This window comes from Rattus rattus, chromosome 1 (assembly GCF_011064425.1).
Source record: "Rattus rattus isolate New Zealand chromosome 1, Rrattus_CSIRO_v1, whole genome shotgun sequence".
NCBI classification, from domain to species: Eukaryota; Metazoa; Chordata; class Mammalia; order Rodentia; family Muridae; genus Rattus; species Rattus rattus.
The window spans coordinates 50,098,890-50,122,917 of record NC_046154.1 but is presented as its reverse complement, the minus strand read 5'-3'; the positions used below and the strand labels follow the sequence as shown (position 1 = coordinate 50,122,917).

The 24,028-nt window shown below is 43.4% G+C and overlaps 1 protein-coding gene across 6 annotated transcripts in view; it reads left to right on the top strand.

Moving 5' to 3' along the window:
• Dab1 (DAB adaptor protein 1) overlaps nucleotides 1-24,028 on the top strand; it is a 377,234-nt gene that overhangs the window by 118,745 nt on the left and 234,461 nt on the right. The window lies entirely within an intron of this gene.

Genomic DNA, 24,028 nt, shown 5'->3' with positions numbered 1-24,028 from the left:
AGAGGGTAAACAGATAACTGGTGACACAGACCCAAAGATCGACAGACATGTCCAGAGTCTCTTACAAAGATCATTCCATCGTTATCCGTATTTTGGAGGGAGAGTTGGTTTCATGGCTGTGCCTATTGTTAAGTGTGTGCCCTTTGGTGATTAGAAGTGTGCTTATGTGCTGTCTCTCTGTCTCTCTCTCTGTCTCTCTGTCTCTGTCTCTCTCTGTCTTGATTAGAAGTGTGCTTATGTGCTGTCTCTCTGTATCTCTCTGTCTCTCTCTGTCTTGATTAGAAGTGTGCTTATGTGCTGTCTCTCTGTCTCTGTCTCTCTGTCTCTGTCTCTCTGTCTCTGTCTCTCTCTGTCTCTGTCTTGATTGAAGTGTGCTTATGTGCTGTCTCTCTGTCTCTCTCTCTCTCTGTCTCTGTCTCTCTGTCTCTGTCTCTCTGTCTTGATTAGAAGTGTGCTCTCTGTCTCTGTCTCTCTGTCTCTGTCTCTCTGTCTCTGTCTCTCTCTGTCTTCATTAGAAGTGTGCTTATGTGCTGTCTCTCTGTCTCTGTCTCTGTCTCTCTCTCTCTCTCTCACTGTGTGTGTGTGTGTGTGTCTGTGTGTGTGTGTGTGTGTGTGTGTCTGTGTGTCTTTATCCCCATGGTATCAGTTCCTCTCTCCTTTCTTCTCATCTGCATGTAAGGAGTTTAAGAAGAGTTCTTTCAGGATTTGAAATCTTTGTGGATTTGCAAATCAGGATGCCCTTGGTTTCTGTCGTCGGTGATTTGTTGGAGACATCACTGTGCCTGCCTAATCATGTTTTGTGATGGCCTCTGTCTGGCACCTGAGAAACGCCAGGCATAAATGGGATCCACATTCAGCCTCTGGGCTATCAGAACTCCAGGATGGACTATAAATTTCGTGTTTGATGTTTATATGAAACACAAATATTTTGGAGACAGTCTGTTTTATTGCCTGAAACTTTGTGTAGACCTTGCTTTTTATGCCTCCCAGTCTGAGAATAATAGACAAAAAGCAAATGGGCAAGGGAACAGGTCTTGAGAGACTGCTGTGTGGGGAGAAGATTGTAAAGTCTGGTGGGCTCTAGAATTAAAATGCTTTTGCCGTAGAAACTGACAAGTTGTATTTTTGCTTCAAAATTAACCTTTCCACTAAACTTATGCTCTTGAATGTTTAATGCCTTAAAATTTTATCTTAGAGAATCTTTTAATGTGCAAAACTCAGCACTGAAGAGATTTTTAAGCTTTTCAGCACACTAATTTAAGGACTTGGACCTGATAAGAAAGTTAAGGCGACCCTTTTACAGCCTCCTCACCTTCAACTCCTAAGAATCTACATCGCTAACATAAAATACATTGGAGGAGGATCACTTCTTTCTGAGACCATGGAGTCTGGGCAGGCAAGCCCCCTAGTTCACATTCTGATGGTGCCACTCCCTCCACACCTGTTTTAGACCATGTTGTCCACCTCCCCAGCCTCATTTCCTGTCCTAAAAAATAAGCTATGATAGTATATACTCAGAGGCTGACTGTATAGGTTATTTTAAGTAGGGCAAATAAAATCTAGAGCCTAGAACTTGGCATGTGTTAAATGTTCAGTAGAAGTTGGCGGTTTCCACTCTTGTCATTTTCTCCCTTGTCTCATCTTCTTTCTTCTCTGTCGTCTTTCCATGACTCAGTTTTATTTTCTATTTCCTGAACATATACCTTGTCTTGGCTTGAGCCACCTTTACAAATACTATAGATTGAGTGGCTTAAAGCACAAATACATTTCTTATCAATGGCTATGCTACAGGTATGAGATCCCAACAGTCCCTCTCCTTACAAAGCCTGTCTTTCCAGCTTTTCCCTGGGTCACATGGAGTGCAGAGCAACATTCCTTTTGGTTCTCTTTGATTCTGTTTCTTCCCTTCTGCCTCTCTTCTACTTTAGCTCCTGCTTTTCCCTCCCTATCCCCTCACCCTGCCTTACCTCCGTCCCCCTCCAACTTCTCCTACTAAATTATTCCCATCATAAAGGTCCTACTCTCATCTCAGGTAGCACCTGTCTGTCTGTCTGTCTATTCAGCCATCTATTCATCCAAAGCACCATCACACTGAGTTTGAAAGTTTCATTTTCATGAATTTTTGGAGCATGGTTGTTTGGTTTATAGCATATATTGCTTCTCTTTCCTTTTCTTTTTTGTCAACATTACGATTATCACAACCACGGGTTTTTGTTTCTTATTGTATTTTATAGCAAGGAAGCTGTTAACAGATATATTATGTTTGTCCCAGAGAATGATTTTCTAGTTATTTTTACTTATGTAATGGTGGCAAGCAATCTTTATTCTAGGAGTATTGGCAAAACTATCATAAAGGTGTATGAACACATTAAAAATAGAGAGTGAATGTATAGTAGCAATATTTATTCATTACTTTTAAGGATTTGATAATAAAATAAGTATTTTGTTAAAGTAAGTAACTTTAATGGACTAGTTTACATATGGATCTTGAATCTTGAACACACTAATGTTATATTTTTTACCTGCTTTTTGGATTTTTATAGAATCAACATAAATTTGAAAATAAGTATTTTTCCTGTCATATTGCTTTGGCAGAGTCTGTCAATATACTATATCATAATAATAACTACTCTTATCTTTGTTCTAGATCAATGAGAAATATTCCAAATTATATTTAAGAATGATATTTACCTTTTACTAAAGGTTACTAGTCGTAACTTCTTGTTTATTTTTTAAAGGAAGTTGGATCATAATATATTTCTATACTTGCTTTAGTGAATGCCTACATTTCCCTTTTATTGTTGTGGAAATTACCAGTAGATTGTTCACCTTTGATTCCTGGGTCAACTTTACTTGAACACAGTGTATTATTTTATCTACCCTGTTGGGTCTGATTTGCTAAATAAAGAAAAAGTTTTCTTAACCCCCACTCATCAGTAGAGGAAGGAAATTTGTATTTTCAGGTTCCTTACCATCCACCCAAAGGAGAATCAAATGTCTCAGTTCTTGTTAGTTGCATTCCCAGGATTGGGCTGCTGGTGGAGGTGATGTTGGGAGGATTGGTCCTGTGACTGACAGACACAGGTGTTTCTGGGGTCATCACCTGGGTTGCATCAGCACCTGGTACTGATTGTGTAGAAAGAATCACCGGGTTGGGTGTGGGAAAGAACTTGTTTTTAGTCTAGCTTTTCTCTCTTTCTGCTGGGTAACCAGAGATGATGATGGAGCCTCACCAAGCCTGCTTTTACTTATCTTTAAAGGTGCACGTGTGCACTGTAATATAGGAGAGGTAGACCTTTGTGAGTTCCCATGGTCGTGGGACCTTGCAATGGTAGCTTTTTTCTTTAGATTTTTGTGAGGTCACAGTCCATCATTGTCTCTCTGTTTAGAAACATTAGCAAATTAACACACTGTTCTTGTATTTGTGAAAGAGGTGTATCCCTGGCTAGCAGTTAACCTCAGCAGTGAGGAAGACCCACCTTATTGCCAGTAGGATTTTCGACTCAAGGCCTCACTAGGATCCAGGTGGTCTTATGACAGAGGCCTCCACATCAGCTATGTCAGAAAGGATTAGAGTCCTGGCCAGTTTATGTTGAGTTTATGGTGGTTTTGGTAAGGCCATAGTCAGGGTTCTTACTAGTCAATTATAAGTAGGAAGTGGCCTGTTAGTATTGGCTGACCAATTAGCAATTTCTATAATGGCATCATATTCCTTAGCTTTTTAGTACCACAGGACACAGGAGAGTAATATTTTCAAAAGTAGATAGAACTGGTGAAGGATGTTACCTATAGCTCACTGAGACACTGGATTTCTGCTCACCCTCAGGTCACTACTTTCTGATATAGAAGCCTTCAGTTTCCTCTACTACCAAAAAGATGTAGAAATTGTAGGTCCTTGCACAAGTTTGAAACATCTAGAGGCAGTATTTCATCCTGTTCTTCACAGATGTTTATCCAACCCTACCCATGAGCTCACCCTATACTTGATGCTCTGGGAAGAGAGAAGTAACCCAGGAAGAGATACAGGCTACCATTAGTCCAGGTGATTCTAGCTATAACATTCTGACTTCTATAGGATTCCACTTTCAATTCATTACAATTACTTGAAAAAAAACCTTTCTTCCAAGTTGAGTCTCAGCACTAGGCCACAGATAGATTCCGAAAAGGATTGCTGCATGTTTGAGGTCTGCATGGTACAACTGGCGCTTTAGGACAAGACCCTGTCTCCAAATAAAAATAAAAATAAACACAAGTAGAGCTATGCCTAAAATGCAGAGTACATCGGCATGTGATTAAGTTCACTTGAAGTCGAGACTCATAAAAAGGTACCAGGAGTTAGTGGATGGAGGGAGCAAAGCCTGGCTTTCGCAGATGGGATCTTGGGAAAAGGAGCTGCCAACAGTCATTCAGTGGTCAGATGAGTTGTGATAGCTGTCGTTGTCAGTTTGACAGAACCTAGAATTGTGGGAAATGACCCTCTACTTGGTTATATATTCAGGTGGGAACTCACCCACTATGGGTGGTTCCATTCCCTAGGTATGGGATCTTGAGAGAAGGAACAGCCAACAATCATTCAGTAGGTTAGATGAGTTGTGATAGTTGGTGTTAATTGTCAGTTTGACAGAACTGAGAATCATGTGGGAAATGAGCCTCTACTTGATAGCATAAGGTGAACCACCCACTATAGGAGGTTCCATTCCCTAGGATCTTGGACTATATAAGAGTTGAGAATGTGAGCTAAGCACTAGTATATATGCATTCATTGCTCTCTTCGGACAGCAGGTAGAATACTACTAGCTGCTTCAAATCCCTGTTGCCTTGATTTCCCCACTCTGATTGACTTTACTTGACCTGTGTGCTAAAACAAACTTTTTCCCTTCTGTTGCTTTTATGACGGATTTAATGAAAAGAAACTAATATACAAGGCAGAATCTAGGAATGTCTCCTTCGCTGGAGTACCTTCAGCTCAACAGATTCCAAACATCTTCTAGTTTTAGCATTAGCCCCAGTGACCTGCCTGTCTTTGTTTCCCTCCCCTTACTTGCAGCAAAGCCTCCTGGGAAGAGTTAGTGCTCTTCTTGCATGATAGCTATTTCAGACAAGCTCTCCCTAATGAGTCCAAGTCTTAGGTTGCTCCTTTGCATATACAAAAGTATCATGTAAATCAGGAGACTTCTTTCTATTCACATGGATTGTTGCAGTCATTACAGAGTACACATTCTGTGGGGTTTTCCTGTGTCTCAGTGCTAGGGGGTGAGGGGTATGAAACATTGAGAGGATCTTACCAGTTAATGGGCACGGCCATGGACATTGGAGCCAGGTAAGTCTGTGGTGCTGCTCTGTCTTGTGAGTTGTGCTGTTGTTGTTGTTGTTGTTGTTGTTATCTGGGTTGCTTGCTTACTTGTTTTCATAATGAAGTAATTGTTCACTTTCTTCACTAACTTGGAGCTATTCAAGCTTTCCAAGTGCTTCAAACCAAGGACTTTGTTACAAGATGACATAAATCTCCCTGAGGTTGGTCAGTAAAGCTCATGGATGCAGGGCTTGGAGAAAGCAGTAATGGTTTCAGGCAAGCCAGTCTTGGTGAGCCTGGCTCTCCCATCATATGCCATGTAGTGGGGAGAGGCTTCTGTGTTTTCTGAAGTCACTAATCCTGAATTTGTTACCAGATGCTGCACTCAGTGTAGTCATTTCCTGAAGACAAACTGGTTCTCTTAGAGGAAATCTGGGTTTCCTCAAACTGCCATTGTCCCTCTAGCAGCATAGTCCATAGGACAACATACACCCTTTGACATATGGTCTTGGCTCCTTTTCTCTACCTCTCTGTAGCTAAAGATCTCCAGGTCCTAGGATGTGCTTCTGTGACCTTAGTGGAGATGGTAGCCTTGTGTGGATCATCTCCATCATCCTGGCCACTTGTTGTTCCCAGTCACATTCTAGCATGCAGTAACCATTGCACTGGGCCATTATCCTTAACCTTGTGAGCCTCTTTGCATCCTCAGCTAATGAATCACTATTATCAGTATGTGTGACAAGTTGCATGTCTTTCCAATCCATTAATTCTTTATCTCCTAACTGTCCTCCTCCTAAAGGTACTCCAAGCGAGTTTTTATCTCTCATCTGGAATGTTCTGTAGTCTCCTAAGTGTGTCCCGAGATTTCCTGTATTAGACATCTCCAACCTTGTGTTGATTTGATCAGGAGATTTGATCATGTCCGTCTGCTTTAACCCTGCAGTGAGAGGCTCCTGATGCCTCAGCTTATCTCTGTCTAAGAAGCCCTGTGTCCTTGCCCTTCCTTATCTTTCCATGCACATCTCCTTCCCTTCTTCATAACCGTAGTTCATTCAGTGGCTCAAGCAAATGAATTTCAATGTACTCACCCCACTGTGTTGCTTTTGCTTTGGGGGATTTGCATGTGCCTTTTCTTCTCCAAGGAAGGAATTCTTCTTTATTATTTTTTCAAAGCTAACTCCATGTATGTAGTTTCAAGTTAGATGGTCCCCCACAACCCCCCCCCCAGAAATACTTGGTGATCTGTTACTCCTCTCCCATCCCACGCTGGGGCTTTCAAAATACCCCTTACTAATAATTACAATGTGTTAATTCAACAAATATTTGTTTTCTCCTCTTTTTACCCATGAGGCTCAGAGTTCTTAAGGAGCAGGGGCTGTGTAGTCACTCATCTCTGCCACTGAGCACTGAAGTTTCAGGTAAAAGGGATGCAGCAGTAGTAAAGTATCCCCACAGGAGTGCAGGGATGAATTCGGAACTCTAAGGCTCATCTGCTCCCCAGGCCTGGGTTGGTCAGACAGCTTTGGTCTCCACTCAGATCACCACCCTGGCTGCAGTTCTCCAGTCACATTTTAACTCTACCATCAGCTTGTGGGTTCCTCACACAGCACGTGGCATAGATTCAGTAAATACTCAGTGAAATAATTTTCATAAAGTAAGCAGGGGAGGGATTTGCATAAGGAGAAGCAAAAATAAAATAAAACAAGAATACAAACATCTCCCAGATGAACTGTGCCTCCCGAGGTTCTTGCGATGTAGCATTCAAAATTCTTGCCATTCCGGGAGCTTCTCCTCCTGTCTGGATGTGTGTCCAATCATGTCTGGTGCTGTAATTTAGCATGATGTGGCCCATATTGGTAGTAAGAGCTATATGATTTGCTGTATTAGTTCATCCCATTGCTTCATTAAGCTCAGTGTGCTGCCTCTGGCAGTGGCTGGGCCTGAATTTTGATGTTTGGAAGAACAAAGCCCTTCACTTTAGCCCTTTAAGTCCTCAAGAGAGCCGTGAGTCAGGCTAAGTGTATGCGCCTTCTCAGAGTTAGAGGATCTGTGTCTTTGCACATAATCAACAAATGGCCTAGAACATGGGGCTTTGTTATTTCTGTGAGTTTGCTGAACAGATGTATCCAGGTGTTCTGGGATTTCAGAAATCTCTCCTTCTGTGCTATGGTCAGAGGACCCCTACTGCAATCCTAAGTGCATCTACATAGCCCATCAAGAAGAGTGTCACATAGGTCAAAAGTGGTGGCAGGGAGTACAATAACTTAAATTATCTTCACAAGGAGGGCTGGAGAGATGGCTCAATGGTTACACAGACTTACTGTTTGTTCAGAAGAACCAGGTTAGGTCTCTATGAGGAGCACATACATGATGTCTCATGACCATCCATAACTCCAGTTCCAGGGGGAATCCAGTGCCTTCTTCTGGTTTCCACAGGCACACCACACATACATACATACATACACACACACACACACACACACACACACACACACACACACACACACACACACACACACACTTTTAGGTGAAGCACCCAAATATATAAAATTTTAAAAACTAAAAAGAAACCTTACTTTTCAAAAGCTTCTCAATGGAATTATGTGCTGGATAGTATTATTTTCCAGATGAGGAAGTGTGTGCTTCCTACACTGAGATGTTTGGGGTGACCCAGCATGCATATGGAAAATAGTCATCTTAAATGTCAAATCTAAAGGATTCATTGCATAGTATTTATGCACTACACCATAGTATTTATTACTCTGCTCCTTTGCTTTCCAGCAGTAGTCATTGAATAAAGCCTCAGCAAAAGCTCAGGCCCCAGAGGCCTCCTTCCCGCTGCGAAGCAGTAACTTTCGATTCTGCTTACCTTCTTAAAGAAGCCGTTTGTGATTGTAGATTCTTCCTTCCAGTTTGGGGAACACCATCCTTTGAGTCTTTTACCTCCCTTGGCTGGTCACTCTAGGGAGAACTTGCATGCTAATTGTTAAATCTGGGGCAAGCAAAGCCTGTAGGAACTCACACATTGGACGGAGCCCAGCAGATGATGAATAGCAGACCTGAATCTTATCATGTGTTTCAGGATGATGTACGGTACTGTTGGAAACTGCCTTTGACAAATGTGCACGGGAAGGACAATTATCTCCAACAATGAAAAATGCTCTTATTATGTGATCCTAAGAAGGATCAGGACCCCTATCATTGGGAAGATGATCATCCCTATATCCCTTATTAACAGCAGTACAGAAGTATGTGTTAAAGACATTGGACATTGTACCGAGGCGGTGATGGATAACATGAGTGTTGAAATCAGGTCAGATGAAAGAAAGGCTGCTTGATGCTTGATAGCAGGTCCAAAGCTTGCAACTCACTAAGGTCTCTTTTAGCCCTTGCTTCATGAGGATCTGTGAAATTTGTTCTGCCCTTTCTGTCAGTATCTGATAGCTTTTAGTAAGTTCAATGTTATGCTTTAACTAGTAGAAAGTGCATGATATAAGTTGGTAAGAAATAAAACAGATGCGCAAGTGATTTCGAATACTTACTCTAATTTTCTTTTTCACAATTTGCACCCCCATGTTCACCTCTGTGCTGAACCTGTAGAAGTCATAGAGATTCAGCAGCCAGAAGCTGGAAGTTGGGATTTGAACCTTAGCAGTCTGTATTCACCTCATGCATTGTTGACCATAGTATCCTCTAGTGAAAAACCTGGGATTCAGAGTGATGGATCAGATGAGCGTTGCTAGAATGGTGAAGGAGCCCCAATTCAGTTGTTTACACAGAGCAGTGCTGTCTGCATTGTGTTTTTGAACTTGGGACATAGCATTGCCGTCTACAAATTGACCTCTACTGCATTCACAGTTGTCCTAGAGCATACCTGTCCTGTTAGCATCAGGTGGACATATCTGGAGGAGGTGATAATTTTAGTTAATTTAAGGTGATAAGGTTAGTTAATTTAAGAAGGCTAAAACATTCACTTTGTTAAATACAAGACTCTGAAAATTTTCACTCCCATCTTCTTTTTCATCCTATTGTTTGTCCTCCATTTCCACCCACTTGTTTCCCATGCCCATTTAATATGTTTTATTAAAGCCAGGCAGAATGATGGCCCTACAAGCCTGTGATCAGGTCTTGGACTCACGGATCTTAAAGATGTGCTATGGAAGACGGAAAACTACGAGGCAGTTGTAGTTGCTTGCAGTAAGCTGAAATCACATAGCAGAAGGGACCGATAATCCATGGGCTTCCCACGGGTTAAGAGATTTAAGTAAAGGTCTCTGGGGTTCAGCTTGCTGATAAGCAGTTCAATGAATGCTTTGTGAAATGCTCACCATTCAAGGGACATTGTCTACCCATCACTCCTAAAGCATTTACATGGGTACCATGAACAGCAAAGCTTACCCATCCCCAGAGACAGACAGACCAGCAAATCAGACATCTCCTTGAATGGTAACTTGTTCTTCCTCCTTCAGCATTGGTGTGCCTTGAAGTTAGTATATTGTATACATTTCATATTATGCACAGGGTCTGGTACACAGTATGCGTTCATTGTGCTTTGTTGAGCAGTAGATCAGCCTTCATTATAGAGGCAAGTCTTTGGCCTTTGGCTTATATTTTCCTAGAATCAGCCATTTATATTCCATTAGTTTTTCTTTAATGTTTTGAAATAATCATTGCTGTGGTTTCCCCTCCTGTTCTCAAAGCTATAGATTACAAATAGATTTTTGTATGATTTGCCAATGTAGATCAATTTTAATGGCTGCCTCAAGTGCCCTGGGGAGTGTTTGTAGCCCCGGCATTTTCTTCAGCAAGCAGTAAACACTCAAGTATATTTCCTTCTGGTGCTTTTTTTCTGCACATGAGTATATGCAGGGATGCATGCAAACATATGTAATCGAATCCTGTCCTGCATTTACCTCCATATTATTTTTCATAAAACCTCCTCATGTAAAGTATTACCATACAATAAAAAAAACGCGATGATCATTTTTAAACATGGTAAGTGATGTACTTTTGATCTTTTCTCACAGAACCTCTGTCCTCACCCCTGCAAACAGTGTTGTCGTTTTTCACTGGTCCCTTTGGAGATTTATCAAATGTTCCTCTATGTATGTGGAACGTAGAACTCCTTTTACTAGTCAACACCTCTCATCGCCTCCTGTCTTGAGTAGATTCAGTGAGGACTGTGTGGTGCAGCTGGGAGGATACATTGTGTTTTCCTACAACAGAAGAAAGAAGCTTTGGGCTGGGTGCCCCTTAGCTGGACCCTACTCTAGCGCGATGCTGGCATTAAGATTCACCAATGGCTGTCTGTGGGACTGAGTGCTTTTCGCAGTTGAAATCTTCTAACCTCAGCTTATCAACTTTAATATGCTGTCTCGGTGCCTTGATTTTTTTTTTTGTTCATCTATTTTAATGTGATGGAATGTAAAAATTGAGCTCACTTTTGTTTCCTTACAATGACTTTAGGGGATTTTGGCTGATAACCCATCCTTCGCCTCTCAGGGATTCGAATTTTAAACACCCCCCAAATACATTTTTCTGATATCTGCCATCAAGTGATTAGTGCAACTATTTAGTTCTGGTCTTCTTTCCCATTCTTAGTAGATTTATTTTCTCTCCTTAGAATTCTACTCTCACCCTCTGTGTCTGGGAGACTGGAGATGTCATTTAAACAGTGCTTATTAGGATTCCATTATTTGCCTCGTATACAGTCAGCTAAATCAAAAAGTCAGGCAGTGTTTTTAAATTGCAAATTTAAATGACAATTTATAGACCAGGTCTACTGGAAATTTTCTGTCCTTGGCATCCATCAATGCCTATGGCTGTATAGTTTTATATTCTCCTTCCCTCCCTCCTCCCCCTCACCTCCCACCCCACCTTTGCATGCGTATTATACCGGAAAGATCAGAACTGCTTTCAATGAAACAAAATATAGATCTCGGTTGAAAGGAACTACGGACAGACACCCAGTCCCAGACCTTACTTAACTGTTAGTTCCTTCTTCTCCCTACCTCCTTCCCCTTGCTTATGCCTTAAAGAAGAAACTTGGATTTATCACTTTATTTTAAAGTGTTTTAAAGCTATGCTTTAGAGTCATAAATACATATACATATACATACACTTACACATACACATAAACATATACAGTGAATGCCAAGAAAAGTACCAGCTTCAAGTTTCTCCATTATTCTTCAAAAAAAAAAAAAAAAAAAAAAAACAGAATACGACAAAGAACCAAAAACAAACAAAGCAATGTGGCACTCACATCATCGTTGATATTTATTGTTTATTATTCACTAGACTCTATTCTGTGGGTTTCTCCCTTTAATGTGTATAGCATAATCATCTTGGGTGTGTATAAAAGGGCTTGAAATTCATGGGAGGTGACAGTGAATTACTGAGCGCTGAAGGTCAAGCAGGGTAGAGCTTTTTTGCTTTTGCCCTAGAACGCTTTTGACCACAGCAGCCCTGTTTTCATTTGCAGTGGGGAGGATTTGGAGTCTGTGTGGTTTCTCTGTTTCATAAAAATGACAAGTTGAAAAGTCTTCTCACTATGCCTTGCTGAGTTTTAATTTTTAGCAGATTGGGTTAGAAGAGGCAGCTTTAAACCTTGAAATCATCTTCATTTATCGGTCCATTTTCTCTGGGATCAGAGTAGATTGGCAAAGCATTATGATCTTCCCATTTCAGAGTTGAAGGATTATCCATCCTGATGGATGAAATCATCTCTAAAATCCTTCTGGAGCTGGTTGAGGGGTTGGTCCATTTCAGAAAATGCCTGTGTTCCCAGCAACCTTAGAAATGAAAATTAACTGGATGACGTTTGCATCTTGAAGACCTGCATTTAAAGGGCAAGCCCACTGCATCTATTGTATCAGACTTTCCCACCTAAAGCAAGAGCTAGAGTGTCCTCTCTGTTTGGTGTCTACTCAACAGCCTCCAGTGTCAAAGGCAGAGGGGCAGATTTTATTCAAACATAGGACACAAAGTCCTGGGGAGCTGAGGAGCCTGTCTCAGACTGATGGAAAAAGAGTGGAGAGGGAGTCTTTAGCTCACAATGCAGGTTTGCTCTGGGTGAAGGAGATGGGAAAAAGGAAGGAAGATAGAAAGGAAAGAAATGGGGGAGAAGCTAGGTTGGTTGGTACACCTGAGAGACTAAGTGTTGTGCTAAAGAAATTTCAGCAAGACCATTGGTGAGTCTTTGAACCAAACTCGCTCTCCATCCTGGTCCAACAGTGGCTAGGAGTGGTCCCGGGAAATGCAGTGCTTGAGCATCTGTGCAAGTTAACATCTAGGGGCAGCTCTTGTGCCATTTAGACAGTTCTTCCTGTGTGGAAAGAGCTGTAGGATGCATGCTCACGGGCCACATTGCAATGAAAGGATTCCTTCACACTGTATGTACTACTAGAAATTTCTATGAGACACCCTTTCACATCTCCATCTTTCTCCCACTGCAGACAGACTAACTAGATAGATTGCTCTGCACAAGTCACCCATGCCTCAGAGGCAACAGTGGGCAAATGGGTGTCAGCTATGCTGCTGGCAGAAATTGGGTTATCAGCTTCTCTGGCAAGTTGGTCCAGAAATTCCTAGAACACATTAACCTTCCCTGGTCTACAAGGACTGGAGAATATAAAGGAGGGGGAGAAAGCAGTTACTACTTGTTATCCGAGGAGAAGGCCTCAGTGTCATCCTTGCACCACTCCCAAAGGAAGGCCATTGTAAGGCTAGGTGGGCAGCGTGGGATTCTGAGGATTGGTGTATGACACTGGAGAGTAAGCTAGTTAGAGGAGCAGTTGGCAGCTTTCATGCTTTAGCTCTCAGCTCTGCTGTGCTCATTCCTATATCTGCCTCCATGGTCCTTCCCTGACCCTTGCCTGTGCAACCCAAAGCTGCCACAAAGTAGGTACCCAATAAATGTTTACAGAACAGACAGTCATCCAGATGGAATAATGGTTGCCCTAGGCAGCGAGAAGTACTTCCTGGTGGCAATAGGAAGCAGTCATCCTGCCCCCAAAGCAATTGTTTTTCCCCTTCAAAGTGTGGGCAGAAGTGAGGTCCCATGATGGCTTTCATGTACCCTCGTGTGATAGATTCTTTGATCCCAAACTCCTGTAGATTTTGAATCTTCAGAAGCTGCAGCAGCTGCCCACTTAATAGCTGTCCAGTGCCCAATAAGTTAATGCAAATTAGCTTAGAAAAGATGAACACATTGGGGACTTAATGAGCTGAGCCAGCACCTGTCCATTCAGCATTTGGACAACATCTTTTTGAGCTGCTTAAGCTAAGGAGGTGGTGTCAGACTCATGCCTTCTGGGGAATGGCTTGCTAAGGCATTTTTCATTGGCTTACATACAGTTAGTTCCCTTTGGACAGCTGATGTGAAGATTCTCAGATAAAAGACTTTGGAAGTTTTGTACATAAAGACACACCCCTGTGTCCCCTACTGCCTGCCGACCCTGCCTTAGAGAATGCAGATCCAGAAGATGCTCTGAGTGGCTGAGATAGCCTGTGTATGCCAAGGGGCTGAGTGTGATTTTTCATCTTTGCGTGGAGGAGCCCAGTGCTGGGGTTACATGGGCTGCCTGGTGCTCATAGAGACTCAGAATACCACACCACCACATGAGGGAGTGCTCAGTTGAGGATACGGGTGTGCTCTCTAGCAGGGCCTGGCACTGCTGGTCATTGGTGGGTGAATGGGTAAACCTGTGATCATCAGTCTTCAGTTTGCTAGCAGAATAGGACCCAGCCTCCAGCTTTGCGTCTCTATTTTTGAACATGTTGAGTAAAGGTGGGTGATTTCCTTCATCTCTCTGACTCTTGTCCTTCCTTGTATGGCTTTAAACTATGATCTGATGCATTTATTACACGGTACATGTAAGTACCCAGCAAACGTATTCTAATAACTTGCATTAATAATGAAAAATACGTTGTTTGATCCACCTCAATTTTCTTATTGATATGATGGAACCCATTTCATTTACATCCAAGGTTCTCATTCAGAACACGTGAATGTCTGGCTCAGGGCACAGGAAGAGGCAGATGATGTCATCATTATTGGGTGGCTTTTAAGGTGCAGGCTATGCCCACCAAGCAGCCAGAGATTGCGTGGAGGAGAAAGGGCTGTGTCAGGCTTTTCAGGCAGACACACACAGTGCCTTTCCCTTTCCTTTCCTCGTTCTTTGTTGTTCTCCCTGAAAGACTTGGAGCTTTCACAGAGATCTTGGGCTACATTATCCAACTTTCACAGAAATGGACTTGCATAATTCTCATGACCTAAAGTCAAGCCCACTTTACCAAAAAATAAAATACAACAAACAAATAAATGAACCAACCCCCCCCCAAAAAAAACCCAACAACCCCTTAATCCTTTGATCTTGTCTCAGTCATGAGAATGATTGTCTGCAGCCTGTCACCATTGTCACCATAGGTGGTTTACAGAGAATGTCCTCTCACTGCAGACCCATTTCTCCTTACCCTGATCACCACTGCGTCTCCAGACTCTGTCCCCCTCAGGATGGAAAGAGCTGCTCATCTCAAAATGAGAGGGTGAAGGGAATATTCCAGAAGGAGCAAAGGCAGGTGTTACATTCTATATTGTGAAGTGGAAAACTACTGTTCATGTACTTGGTATGACACACCTTTGTAGCACCTCTCTAAAAACACAACAGCCCATTAGATGTACTCTCCTGTCAGACCAAGCTAAGCAAAAGACAAAAGCTCTTTTGCTCTTAAAAAACCAGCATGGGGTGTAGGGGCCCCCCAAAAGAATGGGGGGGGTGGTTGGGGTTTGGGGGTTTGGGGGTTGGGGACTTGGGGGGAGGGGGTAGTCACGTCTTGAAGCCTTTTCTGATAGGCTAGCTTTCTGTGGGAGCAAGGCTAGGCCAAGACATAGAGTAGATTAGGAGTGCTTGCTGGCCACGTGTCTTTGCTTTCAGATTCCTTTTTCACCCATGAAGGAGGGAGGACAAGGGAACAGACACCCACAGCAGTAGCCCTTTTGGCCTTCTGAGGACAGGCCTGGGAGTCTCCCATCTGATGGGAGGTCATGGTGAAGGACTGAAGGAAGGACAAAGGGAGAAATCTGCTCCCTCTCCCTACCCTGGCAGCCACTGTTTCTCTTCCATCATGCTTCCATGACAGAGAGCTCCAGAGGCCCAGCAGAGTTCCAGCCATCTCCCAGGCCCATCCCTTGGCCTGGCTCTGGTCAGACCGCCCACTCCTTTTGTTGGTCTAATCCCCTGGCTAGTAGCCACCTCCTGCTCTCACTAATCTTTGAATGGCTTCCTCTTTCCCTGGCTTTTCAGCATTTCAACACCATTGTGAATGTTCTCTGCTTTAAATTCCCTCTGAATAACTGGCCAGGGTTCTTTTTGCCTGAGCGTCTTCCTGGATAGATTCTCTGTGAAACCTAGCCCCATGGTATCCGTGAACTAGAATCTTGGAGAGGCTCTTTAACACAGAGGACCCCTTACCTCTGCCCCCACCCCCAATCTGGATTTGGAATTAGACTATAGGTGTGTGGACTCCATCCGAGGGCACAGTGCACAGTAGGTATAGGAGTGATGGTTCTCCTTTTATTACATTGAGAAAGCCATTTCCTTTGTGGGGAAGGAACCTGATGTTTTTACTTTGTACCGCCCAGCTAGTTGCCACGCACTTGACATGTACGGAAGTAAGTAAACTTACAAACAGTTTCTTGACACTAGGGTTTGGATAGTTGAAAGGCTCTGTCAATGTCATCCCAGCGCTCCTCGAGGGAGGGTTCTGTGGGTTTCCTGGGGGTGTTCTACCAATGCTTTCACAAGGGAGGTGCCTGTGAAATCTTACCTGCCTTAACTTTCACAGATAAGAAATGTCACAGCTGCCTCTGGGATGTGCACCCACTTGTATTTCTCAGCAGCTACAACAAATTGTTGTTGTGTTTTTCCCTTTCTGTTTTTGGGGATATTAGGGGGCGGTATTTGTGGTTTGGTCTGTGCTTTCTCTGCCATCGTCTCTTCTCTCCTCCTTCCCCAGAGTGGTTGCCCAAAGCTGAATCCTTGGCTCTGTCCCTGATCATGGCTCACTCTGGGTGAACACAGATGGTTCCCTCTACCATGGTTCCTGGAGCCAGATGCTTTTGCTTAGGGGCAGGAATCATAAGGTTTCATTAGTCACACTTGCTAAAAGTACAAACCCTCTAGTGGGCTTGTCGAACATGGAGAAATCCCGGTGTGTAAATATTTATGGATTAGGAATCAAATATTAAATATTTACCTCAGCTTTGTGGAATTATAAATGATTTAATAAACCCTGTTGGGACTTGGAATGGTGGTGGTTAAAACCCACTCTTATGTTTAATTGTTTCCCAACCCCCCACTCCCCACGATGCAGTGCGGGGGTTTGGGATGCTGGTGGAAAAGGCAGCATTTGGATTTTAAGTTTGGCTCTGCTTCGTATTTCTAATGTCTCCTCTGGGTTACATGTGGGATGCCTCAGAGAGTGACTCTCACTGGGCATCTCAGCCCCATGGTTGTTACCACCACTGTGTGTCCTGGTCACCTGAAGCTCCTTTGAAAAACTGAGAGGTAGGTATGTGTCAGCATGTGTCAGAAACTTGGACACATGCAGAATGCTAGAAGATTCCCCACAAAGGCTACCCTGGGAGGCCCAAGGCTGTGGGAACAAGAGGCACCCAGGTCTAAGTCTCATGTTTGTCACTGAATAGCTACATACCTTAGAGAATATGCTTCTTAGTCAATATTTAGTTCCTAAGGCTGCTGTAACAAATGGTCTCAGGCTTATTCACTCAGAATGCCATGGATCTGGAGGCTTAAAGGTATTACAAGGTTGTACCCCAGGTGGCAGCTTCAGAGAATCTGCCCTTGCCTTCCTCAGCCTATGGTGACTACTGCCAGTCCTTGGCTTTCAACTCTGCCTTTAGCTAGTCTTCCCCTCTGTGTCTCTTAGGGTATACATGACATTGGATTTCAGGCCTACCTGAATAGTAAAGAATGATCCAGAGATCCATATTTTAATTGCAACTGTAGAGACAGGTTTTTTTTTTCCAGTGTGGATTTTCAATATCTTTCTAGGGCCATTATTTAGCCTATACACTGTCTAAAGAGCTTATAATGTCTTTCATTGACACCAGTTTGGATTACTGGACATTTGAGCCATACATTTACTTGGACTGGGGGCATTTTGTGATCTTGTTGAGGTTGGCAGTTAGAGTGCCCCTAGGCATCCTGACAGGGCCGTTCGCTTAATGGTAGCTTCTTCTATTTCAATCCACAAAGTATGGTTCATATTACATGTCCATGGTCCTGCGGATATAAAATATGTCACCTTCGAAAGACACTGGGCATGGGAGTGGGCCACACAACCATTATAGTCCCATGTGATAAGCACCTTGTGAGGGTAATTGACAGATGCAGCTGGGTGATTAGAGAAGACTTCTCAAGGGAATGATGTGGGCAGTAGCTTATGTAAATCAATGGGTGTGGCCCTCTCTTCTCCCCAGGGGCTCTTGGTTACCAGCCAACAAGGAAGGGCAAAGGGACAGAGTGGAAGAATGGGGCTTCCTATGGGAATAACTACCAAGATCAGCTTCAGAGAGGCATCTTAACCTTATTTAGGGTGAATCAAGGGCTATATAGCTTTTGGGGAAGCGAGTCGGGTGGGCATGTATCAATCAGCATCATTGGCTACAGCTTAGGGCGCGTCATTTGCATAGAGAGGCATTCCAGAAATTACCCTTGCTTGTCGGAAAGATTCTTATCAGAAGGGAGTTGAACCTGTAGTCTCACCACGGCTAAGTGATGTGCCTCAGGTAGAGAGGGTGTCAATTTCAGGATCCCCAGAAAAGATAAGAGAAGGAGAAGCCCTGCTGGTAAAGCCAGTCCCCCATTTTGCAAGAAGCTCAAGAGAGCCTTCTGGACAGTGGTAGTCTATGACCTTAATTAGCAAGTCCCAACAGATGGGAACAAAGAGAAGGTGTACCCCATGCCTCCTGAGAAGCCACAAGCATTGAGTGTTTAGGAATTAGGCATTTTTTGGAGATAGGAGGAAATTTGGAATGTTGGAACATGGAATTCTGAGAGCAGACCTGTGGGGTGAGGCAGCCACAGGAAACAAAGCCAGATACCAAGGGATGCTCACAAGGGAAAATAGGAATCCCAGTGCACTGAAAATGAAAGAGAAAGTAGTTTGCCCATATGTGCCTGGTTCCCCAAGCACTTAGATCCTTGCCACTTCCCCCTGTGGAGTATGCAGGAACCACTTCGTATCTTTCTTCAACTGCTTGCAATGTTTTACTCCTATAGTTTTATTCCCTCTATTTATTGGGAGACCCTGGGTCCAGGACCTCCGCTCTAGTGAGTACCTCTGGGCTGCCTTAGACTTGGCCCTCTATAGCCTTCTTTCAATGAGTTTTACTGCTGTGGGAATTATGGCATCAAGCAACAGAGGTGGATGAAATTCTTTCTGAAGTCTTCTCTGACCCCTGTGCTCCTGAATTGAGTCTGTTTACATAAGAAGGTAGCATTTGCTTTGGGGGGGTCAAAGTGTACACATACCACGTGGGACCTATTGTTATTGATTTCTCTGGGGACTGGGGACTAGTTACACCGCAGCTCGCTTACCGGCTGTCACATGCTTTCTTATTGGTTTACATGTATAGATCCAGTTATGTTTACCATCCACCCGAGTGCTGCATTCTCAATAATTCATAGAAATGTCGTATGAAATTAATCTATAGTGAGAACTCAAACTTGACTAAAGCCAAACCACCGTGCCCAGGAACGTCTTTGTTAACTGACAGCATTCATCTTGGGTTTTTTTTTTCTTTCTCGTGTTTCATGAGTTACGAATTCTCTTGTAAGAAGAGCCAGATTGAGGAAATCATTAATCTCTGACAATTGTGTAGATATAATTAAAGATACATAATTATAAAAATACCTGCTATCTCAAATTACTTCCTAAAGGAACAAGGAGTGGGGACAGAGAGTGTTCTATTTAAAATGTCAGTTACAGGCACGTTAGCTTGAGTAGTCAAAGCACTGTGAGCCTGTCAGTCATGAAAACTGACAATTAGCTCCATAAATAGATTTTACAGGCTGTCATAGAAGAACGTACATCCTGCACGACTGAGGTGCATGAAAATTAGAGCTGTATTGGCTGTGCTGACTCACAGGAAACTAGAGGGTATTCAAGGCAGAGGGTGAGCTCTTTGGAGCACTTCTGTGGTCTCTGGAGCCCTCGGGAATGACTCTTTAGGAGAAGGAAGCCCACTGGTTCCCTCCAGGACCCTCCTACCAGCTCTGCCATTAACTGTTTGCATCAACTCTGGCCACTCTCCTCTCTCCCCCATCTATCTCTTTATCTAAAATGAAATTAATGCACCAGTGTCATGTTCTTCTAATGGTCGTTCAGGAGAAGCCAATGGAACTAGAGGAAAACATGGAACTGAAAGAGAACAGACACAAAGGTTAGCAGTGGAAGGTGTCTTGTTGACAGTGACAGCTGAGCTGTTTCTATAGACGCCAAGTGGGTGCTCAGAAGGCATGCTAAGTCCAAGGCTCAAAATGTCACGGAAAAATGACAGGCTCAAACTGGAACTTTCTTTCATCCAGTGAGAATGAATGCCCAGAAAGAGAGGGTTAAAGGATGGGGATGTCTGTAGATCTACTTCCAGTACCTGGGCTCTGTTCTTGGCCTTTCTCTAAGAGCTCAATCTTGTTTAAAATGTGTGACATCTGTGCCCCTAAGATTCCCTGTCCACAAAATGGGGCAGATGATTTTATAATCACATTCTCTTCGAGGCTGAAATAGCAAGAACAGCTAATACCAGGGATATGCATAAGGAAATTGCAGTGCCACTGTGAAGCTCCTGATTGGAAAATATGACCATTGTCAGATGGGGAAGGGGACAGAAGCAGGTCAGAGACGGTGCCCAGCCCCTCCCCCATTCTCCATGCTCAGAGAGCACCGGTTTCACTGACTATGTATTTAGTTGGCTAGCTGTATTTCCTCAAAGAGTGGGAGTTCTACACAAGCAGGGGAGGTTTTGCCTTTTGTTTTCTAGTGTTCGTGTGCCTAGAATCCTTTCACTTGAGACACATCGATAAAACAAAAAACAGTAAATATCTTGTGTGTTGAGTTGGTTCTGTTTTAGGTAATATAATGAGGGTTACAGATAACAGGACATCAGAAAAGAAAAAAATGGAAGCTTTTTTTTTCATTGTTCAGTTGGCTTGGGAAGGTATGGGTAAAAAAAAAAAATTTACCAAACACAGTATATACCATATGCAAAAGAAACACACACACACACACACACACACACACACACACACACACACACACATTCATACATACAAATACACTAGCTAGAGCTGGGGAGCATAGGAAATGTTCTTCCAGGCTAAGATCTAAAAAAGTTCAGTTCTCTTGGGAGTCTGCTTCCTGATGCTACAATTGTCTAGTGTTCTGTAGTCTACATAAACAAGTATCAGCAGTGTGCAGACAGAAATTCTGCATTCTCACCTTCAGTATCCGAAAGAATTCTCTTAGTCTTTCAGAGACCTGGGTTCCAGCCAAATTGGGGTACCTGAAGCAGATGTAGGAGGTTCTATTAAGGATTTTAAGAAAGGAACTCTCACAGAGAATAAGAGCACACCTGAGAAAATGGTTGCAGTCTTATTGCGTGGGGGCACCAGAATCCAGAGACATACCCAACTGTGTAGGCTCCTCAAGGGTGTGTCACAATAAAGTGACTTGCCATCAGCCAAGCATACCATTTTGGTGGCTCTCAAGTTCTATTTTCAGAGGTTGCTAAGAAACCCCTTTCTTTCTGTTTCCTTCCTTTTCCTTCTTTTTCTTATTCTCTCTCTTCTGGTAAATGTGGCTATAGTATAGTTTCAGAGATGCCGTGGGTGGAATTTCAGTCTGATAAGGTAAAACCTCGAGTCTCTAGGTTTGGACAGGGACGCGCCTTAGCACATGGCCTTGCTCTGTAAGTGGGGTTTCGGATGTGAGTCCCAGTAAACTGCAGGCTTCTCTGTGGGAGGAGTTGGAAGCTTTGAATCACTGTGAACTTTACCTAAGTTCTCTTTCTTCACTGCTGCCTTGAGGCTTTAAGGTCTTCTCTCTCTTTCCTTATCTCAATTATTCCTTTTGTCCTTTTGAAATGAGGTGAAAATGGGGATGCTTGAGGAAGATCCAGGCACTCTTGCCTCAGGTTCATTAACTCCAGAGTTAGGGTGACAGAAGCTACCAGCCACATAGAGCTTCCTCCGAGTGGGTGACTCCAAGGCTCAAAGGGTGAAGCTTATATGAAAGGATTAGTTTCCATGTGATTTATCAGAGAGTTGTAAATAGTCCCTTGGGAGGGAGTAAGCAAGGGGAGACCCTTAGAGCAGGACCAGGTCCAGAGATGGGGTACCACAGAACTGTCAGTCTAGAGGCTTTATATAGGACTCCCAGCACTGGGAGATAAGCGGGTCAGTCCAGTTGGCCTGTCTCTCAGGTCCAGGCGACTTTCTGTTTTGGCCATATTCACACCTATAGCTTCCAGAGAATGGTGGTCATTTAACATTTTGTGAAAGCAGAAGAAAGAAAACAGGAAGCAAGACCAAGAACCAGAGCCCCCCAAACTCTTGGGCATTGCTAGCTTCTGGCACAAACAAGATTCCTAAAAGAACCAAGGATTTCTGGCTTCTAGGCAAGTACTCGAACCAGAACTGCTGTTTCTGTGCTCCCTGCTCTAAAATGCCTGACCAGTTTCTGCTTCCTGTCCTCATCATTTCTGTTTTGGCATGGGGCAAATGAGTTTGAATCCAGACTCCACCATCAAATGTGACCTTGAGTAAGTCATCCAACCGCATTAGAGTCCCAGTTTCTTCATGTGAAAACCATTGCCAAAATGTAACAGATGATACAAGCAATGCAGTGACAATTGCTGGCATAAAAACTGGCTCTCTGTCAATGGCATCCAGCCCACCCACCATTCTTTACTCTCTGTGGAGTTCCAGCCACTTCTTATGGTCAGAGAGTTTTTCTCTCAGCTTCTCACTGACTCCATCCCTCATATACCTAGCATGGTACTTCTACTATCCCGTTACCACCATTACCATGGAAACTGTTTCTAGTTCTGTTGAGAAGCTTTGACTAGGTGATGAAGCATTCATTTTATATACACAGTTTCATCTGTCATACAAAATTGAATGAAAATGAATTATGTTATTCTGCGAATGATGAAATGTAGTCTTGAAGGTGTTCCAGTGACCTTAGGAGACACTTACATGATGTTTCCTAGTCACTCAGTCCTTGAGCTTCCTGGGAGAGAAGACTTACAGGAGCCCACCTTATGTCTACTGCAGGAGGCAAGCTCATGACTTCTGCTTGGCTTACCATACTTGGCTCAAGTGTGCTATCTCTGAGGTACATGGAAAGGTGTCATCACATGGCAGTCTTGGGGCTTGGGAGCCATATTTCCAGGATTTGAAAGTATTTCCCAAGGGTCTTTCCTTTCAGACTCTGGATGTAAGCAGAGATAGGAGAATGGTGTGCTAAGGGAGAGTGGTGTGTTGAGGGAGCATGGAGTGTTTGGGAAATGTGGTGTTTGGGTGAAGGGTGGTGTTTGGGGGAGGATGATTTATTGAGGGAGGGTGGTGTGTTGGGGGAGTGTGGTGTTTTGGAGGAAGGTGGCATGTTGAGGGAGGATGATGTGTTGAGGGAGGGTGCTGTGTTGAAGGAGGGTGGTGTGTTGAGGGAGGATGGGGTGTTGGGGAAGTGTGGTGTTTTGGGGGAGGGTGATGTGTTGGGGGAGGGTGGTGTGTTGAGGAAGTGGGGCTACTTCATCTGCAAAAGACCTATGCTTTCCCTAGATCACATTTCTTATTTTAAGTTCAATATCTTACAAAGGGGAAATCCAGCCCCAGCAGGGGAGATTGGATGCAAATGAGTCTCTTACACATGCAAATGGTTTCCCTAAAAGAGCCCTGGTTGAGAGCTGAATGAATGTAAGACTAAATCCACTGAGTACTTTTAAAAAGGAAGAAAAGGAAGAGGAGGAGGAAGAAGAGGAGAAGCAGTAGACGCAGGTAGCAGCAGCAGCAAAAGAAAGATTCCTATGAGGTCATGCCTGCTAACTACCAATGTACTCCTTCTTAGAGGCTGGACTACAGACTTCTTATAACCTGTGGACTTGGTAGTCTATCTTTATTTTTGTGGGTAGCTTTGGGGGTGACATCTAGGACAGAGGCATGGACCTGAAGTTCTGACTTAGACAGAGTATTAATCATGGCACTCAAGGTTGATAAGAGAGTTCCGGTGACAAGCAGACCTTCCCTTTGCTTTGTCTTTTGATCACTTATGTGATTCCAACCCAAGAGGCCTGCTTCAGAGGTAGCTTGACTTCACGTAAGTAGTTTTATTTGCCTAGGTCTCGGCTCCCTCACCAGTGCAACTGGAATACTAATGCCCAATGTTTCTTTTTCTATTTCTCTCACTTGACATCCAGGATTCCACATGTGAGGCAGTTCTGCTTCCTCCCCCAGTACCCGGCTAGAACTCCTCACTGGACCACCATTTTTTCCAAACTCATCTAACTAGTACATTCCATAGGAATGGTGGCTTGGCCTGGTTTATTTTCAGTGCCCAGTGCAGGTAGAAGAGAGCTAAGCATAAAGAATGAATGAGTATCATTATCTCCGTCTCTACATACATCATAGCAATGATAGATACAGCACTTTC